Genomic DNA, 11,269 nt, shown 5'->3' on the forward strand with positions numbered 1-11,269 from the left:
CACAACTGTAAATTGTAAAGATTCAATATTGTTTACAGTTATGGTTAAGTGGCTGTGTGGAGGCTGTCATTAACTCCCCCTCCCTAAGATGAATCGTCCCCGATTCACTATTATTTTGAGTTAATTTATGTACTTGATCTAAAAGAACATTATATGTGACTTCTTGCAATTGCACATTTTCTATTGGTTTGGGAATTTCGCGAGACTTTTTGAATTTTAATATTATGTAAGTTATGAAAAGTATTCCCAAGATTAAAATTATGTACCAAAAATATGAATGGACTGTGGATATGCTTATTCCGTTCTGCTAAAATGTTTATATTATCTAATGTTAACAGTTTATTAGTTGTTTCTATATATTCTAAAATTTCAAAATTATTGATATGGTTATTTTTAAGATAATTCAAGATTTTTGTTTCTATATTTCATAAGTTTGATTATTAATTACTGTACAAAAACTCACCTTTTAGGCCACTCACACTTTCCTTTAAAGAAAAAACTAAAATGCACCAATTCCGCAAATCGTTATAAACTTTTTATTTTTATACAGTTCAAATTTGGTATAACCAAATGTGGTTTAAAATTTAGATTAAACGTAAATGTATGCAAATTATGTATACAGAAATTATCAACGTAAGAAGTTGAAAACAGCCGGTTTAAAAAATGGTAAGTGAAATGATGAAACTTATTACAAAGGACTTTAAATGAAAACTTTATAAAAAATATAGACGCGGGTAGCGAACGAGAACCGGGATGCTGCGATAGGCGATGCTGCGTGATCGACGTCGTATCAACGAAAGGTGCGCGACCTGCTTTCTCTATTCCTTTTGTTATAATTAGACTGCAGAATGTCATCGCGTTTGGGTGCATGTGCGTGTATGTGTGTTAATGAGTGGTGTTCGCTCGCGTGATGAGGTGATTAGTCGATTCGATGTGATGTGACGTCGCTACTCATTTAGCCATCCCGGCCCCCCTAGGCGAGTATTTAGCCTAGAAGCCGCTGTAGCTGCTGGAGCGTTGCTACCACGCTGCTGAGACCTGTTGACCGGCGGGATTGCGGCCTAAGCTGATGGCGTCTTGTTGATGTTGCCCGGTTATGGCGCCAAGGACGGGATTCTGCTGCAGAGGGTCCGCGGCGGCGGTATGCCGTCACAGGAGTCCTTTGGGAACGCCTGACGTTACCACTGGTGCGAGGAGCCGGTGGGCGCCGGGAGTCGCGTCTGGGAATGCAGTGCAGCATCGTATGATGAGCCCGCACACAGATTTGGCAACGATTAGGTGATGGGCACTCCTGAGTTGCGTGGGAAGTTGCCAGACAATTCAGGCAATACCCGTGCGCCTGTGCCACCTGCTGGCGTTGCATCGGCGGCATGCCTTTGAAGATACCGCAGTGCGATAGCCGATGAGGGCGGCGGCATAATGGTCAGCGAATTAGTTGCAAATCCGCTGGTAATGCTGGCGTGCTTTGACGCGGAGCCGTTGTCGCGGTGGAGCCTGTTGTTGTTCGAGGCGCTGCCGGTGCAGTGTTGGTCCGGGGTGCTGCTATTGGGGCAGCTTCAGCGCGAGGGGCGGAAATTGCCGAACGCATGGTTGGCGTTGACGATGATGCCATATCCACGTCCATATTACTCTGTGAGAGAAATTATGATATTAGAAATGTATTGTGAAATTTACAATAATATGGACGTTTGTGCCACGATATGTGGCATGAATAGGATGTCTTTTTTTATCAGACATTTATGTTAAGTCTTTGTGTCATTAATGTTATTCGAGGTTTCGATTTGGTAAGCGGTTATATGTTTTAACGATTTATTGATTTATTATTGCGGTTTCGGTTTTACGTTTCTTTATCTTCGGCGGTTGGTAGAAAGCATAATTTTACGAGCGGTCTGGTTAGTGTTCCGGTTTGAGTGCGGAGATCAACTACTCGAACATGACCGTCGGAACCGTAATGAAGTTGTTTTATGCGGCCGAGTCGCCATTCCGTAGGAGGGAGACAATCATCTTGTATAAGGACGCAGTCTCCAAGCTTTGGTGCCTTTTCTTGAGTTTTCCACCGGTATCTCTTGTGAAGGTCCTTTATGTAGTCTTCCTTCCATCGGCGGCTGAAATCATGATGGAGGATTTTAATTCGCTCCCATCTGTTCGATAAGGATAGCGACTCCACGCCTGGCTCAGGTATGGCCAGAATGGGTGCTCCTTTGAGAAAATGCCCTGGGGTTAAGGCTGTGAAGTCGGAGGGATCTTGCGAGAGTGGTGAGATAGGTCTAGAGTTTAGTACGGCTTCGATACGAGTGAGTAATGTAGTAAACTCTTCATAATTGAATTTATGGTTACCAGCCGTTTTCTTTAAATGGGACTTAAAGCTCTTTACTGCTGATTCCCAGAGTCCGCCCATGTGTGGAGAACATGGGGGTATGAATTGCCAATCGATTCCTTGGGGTGCATATTTTCTGACAATTTCGGGGGATATTTCTTTCATGAATTTTAAAAACTCCTTTTCCGTGGCTCTTTGAGCTCCGACAAAGTTTTTTCCATTGTCGCTCATAATTTTTAAAGGAAATCCTCGCCGTCCGACAAAGCGGGCAAATGCTGCAAGAAAAGCCGCAGTAGTCAGATCCGAACATAGCTCGAGGTGTACTGCCTTTGTTGTAAAACATACAAAGACAGCCACATACCCTTTTCTAAATGAGGAAGACCTTAGCATTGAGGCCTTTATCTGGAAAGGTCCAGCAAAATCAACCCCAGTGATGGTAAAGGGTAAAGCGTAGTTGCAGCGTTCAGGTGGTAGGGCTGCCATGATCTGCGTACGCATCTTGTGCTTGTACATAGTACACTGTTTACACATGAAAATGGTTCTCTTTATTTGTGGCTTTAGTCGCGGTACATAAAACTCTTGCCGGACCATTTGTTGCATCAAGCGATGCTCACCATGCATTGTAAGCTGGTGGAGATATATTAGAAATAAGTAGGCAAAACGGGATTTCTCTGGGATAATGATGGGATGTCGTTCATTGTAACTAAGGCTGGAGTTGGCTAGTCTTCCATTTGCCCGTAGTAATCCCTTAGCGTCCAGGAATGGGTTTAACACGAGAAGTGAGCTTCCCTTTTCGAGAGGTCGCTTTTCAAGCAACTTTGATTTCTCTTTGCTGAAATAGCGAGTTTGTGTATACAAGATTAGACTGACCTTGGCATGTTGCAAGTCGGAATATGTTAGTTGTATGTCAGGATCGTTTAATATCCTTTTCACCTTTTGTTTAAGTTTATGGATGAATTTGTGCATATAAGCGACTACCCTTAGTGCTCGAGGAAATGAGGAAAATCTTTGGAGAATATCATCCTCTTCTGGAGTGATATGAAAATTTTCTATTTTCCGACTTTCCGGAGGTATGATATTCCGAGCTGGAGACTTTGGCCAGAATTCTTGTGATTCTGTTAGCCATGTGGGACCGTTCCACCAGAGTGTAGTGCTGGTGAGGTGAAGTGGTTTGCAACCTCTTGTCCCCAGATCCGCCGGGTTATCTGCACTTGCAACATGTTGCCATTTTGCTGAGCCAACTAAGTCTAAGATTTGTGATATGCGATTCGATACATATGTCTTCCAAGTATAGGGTGGTTTTTCCAACCATGCTAGAACTATTTCTGAGTCTGACCAGAGATACATTTTGTGATCGTTTAATTTTAGATGGGTTTGAACTATTGAAATTAATTTTGCTAACAGAAGAGCACCATTTAGTTCAAGCCGTGGCAGGCTTAGTGTCTTCAAAGGTGCAACTTTGGCTTTGGCTACCAAAAGATGTGAAGTTATTTTGCTATCATACTGAGTGCGTATGTAGACTGTTGCGCAATAAGCCTTTTCAGAGGCATCACAGAAACCGTGTAATTCTGTGTTAATGTTAGGGGTGAAATTTACCCATCGAGGGATTCGAATTTCTGATATAGTATGTAGATTATTAGCAAATTGAACCCATTTTGTTAAACGTAAAGGTTTTACCTGTTCATCCCATTCAGTGCCATCTTGCCACAATTCTTGAATGAGAATTTTAGCTTGAATCATTATTGGCGAAAGCCATCCTGCGGGGTCGAACAGTTTTGCCACCGAGGAAAGGATTTGTCGTTTTGTAATGGCGGACATTGCAGATATTGACTCAATTGTATATGAGAATTGATCTGTTATCGCATTCCATTGAATCCCTAGTGTTTTTGTTGTACTAGCTTTTTCGAATTTGAGGAAGTCAGTATCTAATAAGTCTTCCTTTCTTATATCTTTGATTATTTCGGGATGATTTGAGGTTATTTTCTTTAGGGGAAAACCTGCTGAATTTAGTGCTTTGATCACTTGAGATAATGATTCGCACGCTATTGGTATACTGTGGCTACCTGATAAAATGTCATCCACATATGTTTGAGTTTGCAACACAGAAGTTGCTAAAGGTAAATTTGTTTCACAAGTTTTTGCAACTTCATGTAACGTCCTAATGGCTAAATAGGGTGCGCAGTTGATGCCAAAGGTAACTGTTTTAAGTTTGTAGTCGCTAATTGGACTATTAATTGAATTGCGGAAGACTATGCGTTGGAAATCCTGGTCATCTTCATGCACCAGAATTTGCCTATACATTTTCTCAACATCCCCGTTAAAAACGTATTTAAACATGCGCCAATTTAGTATTAGCAACATGAGATCAGGTTGTAATGTTGGCCCTGTGTATAATACATCATTGAGTGATTTGCCTGAGCTCGTACACTTTGAGGCATTGAACACCACTCGAACTTTTGTTGTGATTTTTTCCGGTCTTATTACCCCATGATGTGGAAGGTAAAAAGATAAATATCTACCTTTGGATATCTTTTCATATGGTACGGTTTCTTCCATATGATTGAGGTCAAGATATTCCTCCATCACATTATCATATGCTGATTTTAGCTCATTTTTCTTCGTCAGGCTTTTTTCCATGCTTAGGAATTGCTGGACTGCTGAGATTCTAGAGTGGCCTAGAGCTATAGTTTCTGGAAAGGTGGATTTGAATGGCAGTCGCACAACATAACGACCATGTTCGTTTCTTGTTGTTGTGGACTGGTAATAGGCTTCGCATGCCTGGTCTTCTTCTGAAAGTTTGGTACTCTGGGGTACTTCTTCCACTTCCCAGAATTTTTTAAGTTCATTATTTAAGTATTCGTTTGTGATATCTTCCACTTGTGTTGTGAAAGAATTTATTTTCTCAGTGACTTGGCCACTTATAATCCACCCAAAGATTGTATTTTGGGCTAACAATTTATTGGAGATTTTCTCTATACCTTCAAGAATTATTTGAGGTATTAAGTCACTGCCTAATAAGATGTCGATTTGTGATGGGGTATGACAGTTGGGATCTGCTAACTTGAGATGTGAGCATTTTTCCCAATGTATTTTATTTACTTCATAGCTTGGAAGCAAATTTGTAAGTTGCGGTAGAACGATGGCTTGTGCATCTATTCGTATATCCGCATTTGGAGAAACTATGGTGATTGGGCATATTTTATTAGAATTTTGAATAATTCTTCCGCCCATTCCCGAAATTTGAAAATTGGAATGTTTTATTGGCAATTTTAGCCGATTTTGAACCTTTGATGATATGAAGGATCTTTGAGAGCCTTGATCTATTAACGCTCTTAGTTTGAATAAATCACCTTTATGTTCAATGGTGATGACCGCAGTGGGTAAAAGAATTTTGCTTTCATTTTCTGAATGAAGCGCTTGAATTTTTGCTGCTTTAGAGCAACATGGTTGTTCTTCCCTTTTTTCGGGATTTGAGGTTTCGTGATTACTTGATGTAGTTGTAGCGACTAACCCCGTGGTTTTTTGAAATGGATTTTTCTTCGCATTTTGAAAATTGGTAACATGAAGCAATGAGTGATGTCTTCGTTGACAGTATACACAATTGAATTTGCTTTCACAGTCTTTTGTCATATGAGAATTCGACAGACAGTTTATGCAAAGTTTGTGTTGACGGACCAGATTGTTTCTATCTGAAACGGATAGTTTTTTGAATCTCTCGCAAGATCTTAATTTATGACCTCCCTTACAGAGTTCACACAATGATTGCCATTGACTACTTTGATTTGACACGAATGTGTGACTTTTATTGACGTGTCTATTATATTGTATGTTATTACTGGCTTGGGGTTTGAACACGTTTTTATTTGAGTCATTTTGATGACTTTTTGGCTTTATAGTTTTTTTGTCTATTCGCTCAGCTATCTCGTATTGAGCAGTGAGGAATGTTTTCATCTGTTGCCAGGTGGGCATTATTTTTCTTTCCACTAGTGATTGTTCCCATCGTAGTAGAGCAGCATCAGGCAGTGTTTCTGCGCAAATGGTTACTATAATAGGGTCCCACGATTCTGTGGAGACATTTTGTGTTTTTAACACTGATAGACAATTTGTCACTGTGGAGTGTAAGTTTTGAAATTCCTGGCTAGTTTCTTGTTGGATTTTTGGCAAATGCAATAAAGTTTTTATTGGGTTTTCTATCATAACCCTTTCATTTTCGTACCTTTCAACAAGTGCTTCCCAAGCCAGTTTAAAATTTTCGTCATTTAAAGCGAATTGCTTGACGATACTGCCTGCTTCCCCTTTTGTTTTATACCTGAGATGGTATAGCTTTTGTGCTTGTGAAAGTTTAGGATGGTTTATATAAACAGCAGTGAACATGTCCCGGAAGGACGGCCACTGGTCATAACATCCATTGAAAACTTCAGTATCACAAGCTGGTACCTTTAGGTACATGCCTTTATCTAGGTCTTCTTTTTGTGTTGTAACTACTCTGGGAGGGGGAGTAGTGGCTCTACTTGGCCTTACTAAACTTATTTGTTCAGTTATCATTCCCTTTGTCAACTCGTACTGATCTCGGCAGTTATCACACTTGGCTGTCGCCGAAGCTTTTGTGTTTTCTGGGAGTTCTGCGTCGTCAGTATCTAGTACTGTATCGTACGCTGCCAGAAGGCGTGCCCATAGACTGTTAACACTTTCTAATTTTATATTTAAAACTGATTCCGTAATGTCAGTAATAGGGGAAGCTTGAAACCTTGTGCAATATCTTATAAAGCTATCACTTTCAGTGATAAATTTCGATATTATATGATCTTTTGATCTCTTTTGCTTCGCACCGTGCTTAGAGCGTGTAGCTTCTGCAGGTGTGCTTTGTTTATCGTCGTCAGCCATTTTTGGAATGGTAAGAAACTGACCTGATTTAGATTCTTTTGAATCTGTGCTCATTTAGAATAAATAAGAATTTAGAATTAAAATTTGATGAGATATTTCTGATAAATACCGAAAACCGAAAACTCTTTTAAGTAAATAAGAGTTGTTATTCCCGTAAATTTACTAAAATACGTGTAAATTGTTTTTGTTAACCGCGCTATTGTATTTAAATTGTATTTAAATAGTTGCGATTTTATATTTATTTTTATATATTTTATATTACGGATTTATCCGTATGTCCTTGTATATAAGTACTCGTACAGACGGTATACGAGGTCAATAATCTTTGTACATATATGTGCCCGCTATGTGCGTATTGACGTGCATATGCTGTACTAAATTTCAATAAATATTTAATCCCGCTTGTTTTTGTAATACAAAGAACAAGGAGATATTGTTAAATTATATTTGCCTATACGGGCTTAGAGTACGTACTATATAAGTATGTACTAATTTATTTGTCGTTAATAAGACTTTATTATTTATTATTTTTTTTTTTTTTTTTTTTAAATTCCGCACCGCTTATTTTTTGTAATTAGCTATTATCGCAGCTTCTAATAATTTAAAATTTGTTATAATTTTTATGTTTCGGATATACCCCCTAAATCAGGGTATGTAGCGTATGCTAAAAGAATAACGAATATATGTATACAGTATGTATATCATATATGTTTATGTATATGTACTAATGTTTGCGCGATTAGAATATAGCGAGAAAAGAAAATGAACAAAGTGCAGGTCATTAACCTCTGCACTTGCGGATCAGCAAGTATATGCTTCAATATATGTATTAATATTAATTTGAATGTTTGTTCGTATTTGTTAGTAAGTACTAATTTATGTTTGTTGCATTTATGTATTTTAAGTATGCTTTGGGTAAGTGCATATGTAAATATGTATGTTTGTATTTATTCTCGCATTGGAAATTTTGCTCTTTATGCCTTTCGCTTACCTATTTTATGCAATCCTGCTTACTGTTTGAAGAAACAGAAGGGGTATTGCTGGGAAGATTTGCAAGTAAATGCTTGAATATAATATGTTTGTTTTCTGTTGTAGTGGGTGTGTTTGTATACACAAGGGTAAGCTTAGGAGGCAGTAAATGATTTCCTTTTGTAATTATAAAAATATACGGATGGTATATTTTTTCAACTGTATTTTGTTTCCGTTTAGAAATTGATCGAACGGATTATATACATAGGTTTTATATTTGATAAAACCGTATGATATCATACATATTTACATATGGGCATAAAAAATGGAAACGACTTACTTTGTCTCGCCTCAAGGGGGTTTTGGGGAGAATATAGTACATATATGTATGTATTTCTTAATTTTAGGAATGTTATCCGCTTTCGGTTTCCGCCTGTGTTTAGTGTTCTCCTATTTCCTCCTGTGTTTAATGTTCCTTTCCTAGTTTCCTCCTTTGTTTAGTGTCCTCTTGCTCCCGTTTCCTCCTTTGTTGAGTATGTATGCATGTAGGTATGCGTTCGTTGTTATGTTGGTTTTTTTTTTTTTTTATTATATCGCGCCCGATTTAAGTTATAAATTTGCTTTTTTTTTTTTGTTAGACCGCGCCCGATTTGTTTTATAATTTTTGCTATTTTTATTGTTAGACCGCGCCCGATTTATGTTTGACACTTTGTGTGTTATCTGTTATTATTATTAATAATAGTCACAGCACTTGAAAATTTTATATAAAATTTTGTAATTTTAGTAAATTATTATTATTTTCCTAAAATTTTGTTTCTTTATTTTATAATTTTTTCAGAAACTTATTAATAATATATTTTTATTATATTTGTTTTGTGGTGGCCTAGACGCAGCAATTTATGTTTGTAATTTTTTATTTTTTAATTATACATGTATGTATATGCACGTAATTTTATGCTTTTTGCACTGCACTTTTGTTTATTTGTTTAATATTTTTATCTTTTTTATATACATGTACTTTTTCTAGCACAGTATATATTATATATAGGTATGTGTACAAGTATGTACTATAATTTCTTTTAGTCACTGCACTTGCTGTATCCAAAACCGGTTTGGCACATATGCTCTTTGTTGTTTGTGTTTTTTATTTAGTTTTGTCACTTTTTATTACCGCACTTTTTCACAGTTTAAATTTTTATTATATTTTATCACAATCTTAATTTTTTTTCATTTTTTTGACTTTATTAGCCACAGTGCCTTTCTTTATGGCTCGAAGGACCATGTACAAAAACTCACCTTTTAGGCCACTCACACTTTCCTTTAAAGAAAAAACTAAAATGCACCAATTCCGCAAATCGTTATAAACTTTTTATTTTTATACAGTTCAAATTTGGTATAACCAAATGTGGTTTAAAATTTAGATTAAACGTAAATGTATGCAAATTATGTATACAGAAATTATCAACGTAAGAAGTTGAAAACAGCCGGTTTAAAAAATGGTAAGTGAAATGATGAAACTTATTACAAAGGACTTTAAATGAAAACTTTATAAAAAATATAGACGCGGGTAGCGAACGAGAACCGGGATGCTGCGATAGGCGATGCTGCGTGATCGACGTCGTATCAACGAAAGGTGCGCGACCTGCTTTCTCTATTCCTTTTGTTATAATTAGACTGCAGAATGTCATCGCGTTTGGGTGCATGTGCGTGTATGTGTGTTAATGAGTGGTGTTCGCTCGCGTGATGAGGTGATTAGTCGATTCGATGTGATGTGACGTCGCTACTCATTTAGCCAATTACTGTATTATTTTCAAAAGTTATCAAATATGTTCCAGTTATTGTTTGATTGTCTACAGTATTTTTTCCTGAAATTAATATTGCTCCTGGTTTTATTTCTTCTAATTTCAAATTTTTCTCTTTTATTTTTTTACATTTTCCTTGTTTTTTATTTAATATTTCTGATAAACATGAACTTTTTTTATTTAATTTGCAATATGTTTTTGTAATTTCAGTTTTACAATTTTGTATATTAAAAAATTTAGTATTACAATATGTTATGTTCTGATCAATTATCAGCTTACCATCTAATTGAGCTATGACTCTCACATCATAATATTTACATGTTGATTCTATTTTAGGGTATTTGATATAAAGTATAATTATATCTCCTTTTTGCGTTATTTTAAATTTTGAAATGTCCATTAAGTCTGTAATGGTCATTGTACCATGTTGGTAATATGTTATGTTTTTTAATTCATTGAAATGTAATATTGTGGGATTTAAAATTCCTATTTTCCTAAAAGTTATTGTATTTATTATATTTTGTAGTTCACGTATAATGTATTGATTTCTTCTTCTTTTGATTTTTCTGGCTGTGTTATCACTTTATATATTATTTATTGTATCAGTTAATTCTGTTATTACTTTAAAAATTTCTGAATTTGTAGTAAATTGTTTATTGTTATTTATTGTTAGATCATTTAATCTATCATTTATTTTTATAAAATTGTCATGATCTGGAGTTCCTTCTATCCATTTCCAAAGTGTACCTAATTCATTTATTCCTCTTTTTTGTCTAACATGGCTTTGTTTTAACTGTCTTAATAAAGTTTCAATTAATAATATTTCTGATTCTGTTTCTTGAGTGATAATTTCTAAATTATCATTATTATCAATTCCATATTTCATATTGTTATAAAAACTTCTTTTTTCTTCTGTTATTATATTTTCAAAAATTGTTAAATTAGTCATGTGAAATATATCTCCATATTCTTCATAAATGGAAACGTCTCCATTTTCGATAAGTACATAGTCCTGTCGGGTATAATCTATGATATCAGCTGTCGTTAAGCCAATTAGTAATGCGAAAATTGAAAGGATCATTTTGAAAACCTATAATTAATTACGATTTTATGTTATCTTTATGTATAATTCTATTTCTATTATTTATTATTATGTTATTCACCAAGTTTTCTTTAACTTGTTGTTTCTTATACCTAGGTTGTAATTTATTTCTCTCCCCTATTATTTTTTCATAAATAATTTGTCCAGGATGATATTGCTTGTGTGTTCTATGTTTATTATGAAACATTAGCTTTT

General features: G+C 36.0%; 1 pseudogene; it reads right to left on the minus strand.

Moving 5' to 3' along the window:
- Positions 1-985: 985 nt before the first annotated feature.
- LOC125779936 (uncharacterized) lies at positions 986-1,624 on the minus strand (annotated as a pseudogene).
- Positions 1,625-11,269: the final 9,645 nt, after the last annotated feature.

The sequence above is a fragment of the Bactrocera dorsalis genome, unplaced genomic scaffold, assembly GCF_023373825.1.
Source record: "Bactrocera dorsalis isolate Fly_Bdor unplaced genomic scaffold, ASM2337382v1 BdCtg009, whole genome shotgun sequence".
Classification (NCBI taxonomy): Eukaryota; Metazoa; Arthropoda; class Insecta; order Diptera; family Tephritidae; genus Bactrocera; species Bactrocera dorsalis.